Consider the following 1,753-nt stretch of genomic DNA (forward strand, 5'->3'; position numbering starts at 1 on the left):
GCCTCCCTGCAGGGCCATTGCCTGCATCCCTGCACCATCACCCCCAGCATCCCTGCACCATCACCACCAGCATCCCTGCATGGCCATTGCCTGCATCCCTGCACTATCATCATCAGCAAACCTGCATGGCCTGTTTGAAGGCAATGCGCTCCCCAGGCTGTCACCCTTCCTGCTGTCTCCCACGCAGCCAGGGACAGGCGAAAGAGTCATTTCAGGCTGGGGATGAAGAGGGAGGGGAGATCCCTGTGCCCCCACAAACACCATCGTGCTATGGGCCCCGCCAGCCCCATCAGCAGCACAGCACGATGAGTGCTCAGCGTCGTTATTGTGGTTATCCCCCCCTCTCCGACTCTTTCTCTCCATCTCCTCTCTCCCATCAGCCAAACACCAGGGTCCTGCTGTCACTCCCCACGCTGACAGGCCGGACCACGCTCCAGGGGACCACCGTGCGCCGAGGACAGCCACATTACCCTCTGCCCCCGCCATCTGCCACCAGCCGAGCCCGTCACACTGCCACACGCCACCACATCCAGCGCTCGCCACCTCCTGGGCCAGCAGGGACTTCCCGGCCCGGTGAGAGGAGTTAAAAGGATGCTGTCGTTTGCTTAATGACTCTCCCCACCGTGCTGCTGTTAAACAGTGTGAAAAACATCATTTCCAAACCTGGTGCTGCATGCAGGGACAGGAGGGATGCTGTGGAAGTGGCTCATCAGCGGTGGGTTCAATACCTGGCCCTGCACTGTCAGCTCTTCTGTGACATGGGGACAACTGCCCTTGCTATTACCCGGCTGTCCCTCCTCTCTGTGAAGCTTTATAGAATCATTAAGGTTGGAAAAGACCCCTAGGATCATGAAGTTCAACCATCACCCCAACCCTGCCATGGCCACTAAACCATGTCCCCAGGTGCCACATCCACACGGTTTGTGAACCCCTCCAGGGATGGGGACTCCAGCACTGTCCTGGGCAGCCCCTGCCAGTGCTTGACCGCTCTTTCAGTAAAGAAATCTTTCCTAATATCCAATCCAACCCTCTCCTGGTGCAACTCCAGACACCTCAAGGCAGGGCTCCTGTATGGCCGGAGAGGAGCCCAGCAAACCCAAAGATGCTCCTCATCCTCCTGCTCCACCAGCCTCTGCCTCCGGAGCTCCTGGTGCTCCTCTGGTACCTCGGGGGACCAATGTGAGCTCACAACAGTGAGACAAGCTCAGCTTGGGCATGGTGAACCCCACTGGTACCCCCTTATCTCTCATCCTCACCCCTAAAACCTTCCCCTTCCTCCTCCCTCCAGCTCAGAGTCAGGACATGCCCATGCTCCGATGCATCCCACAGCACAGAGCCAGGAACATCTCCCTCCTCACAGCCAGGGAAGGAGATTTTTAGCTGGGGAGAAGATGACAGTTCCTGACACCACATCTCCATCGCCGCTTGCCCAGGCCACCTCCGACCGAGCTCCTTTCATCACACAAACAAAAGCCAGCCAGTGGCACAAGCCCCCGTCGCACGTGGCTCAGCTCCGGCGCAGCTGATGCCGGCGAGGCCATGGGATTATTGTTTCCCTGACAGCAGCCGTCACCGCTACCTTTGGATTTGTTTCAAGATGCTCAGTTGGGCATCTGTTCCGCGAAATGTTAAAGGCTCTGCTGAGCTGCATACTGAACAGGCTCCTGCGCGGGATGAGCTGGGGGTGGGCTGCACTTTGCCGGAGTTTCAGACTATTTTATGTACATATATATGTGTGTGTGTGTATATATAT

This window comes from Mesitornis unicolor, unplaced genomic scaffold, assembly GCF_000695765.1.
Source record: "Mesitornis unicolor isolate BGI_N332 unplaced genomic scaffold, ASM69576v1 scaffold40914, whole genome shotgun sequence".
Taxonomy (NCBI): Eukaryota; Metazoa; Chordata; class Aves; order Mesitornithiformes; family Mesitornithidae; genus Mesitornis; species Mesitornis unicolor.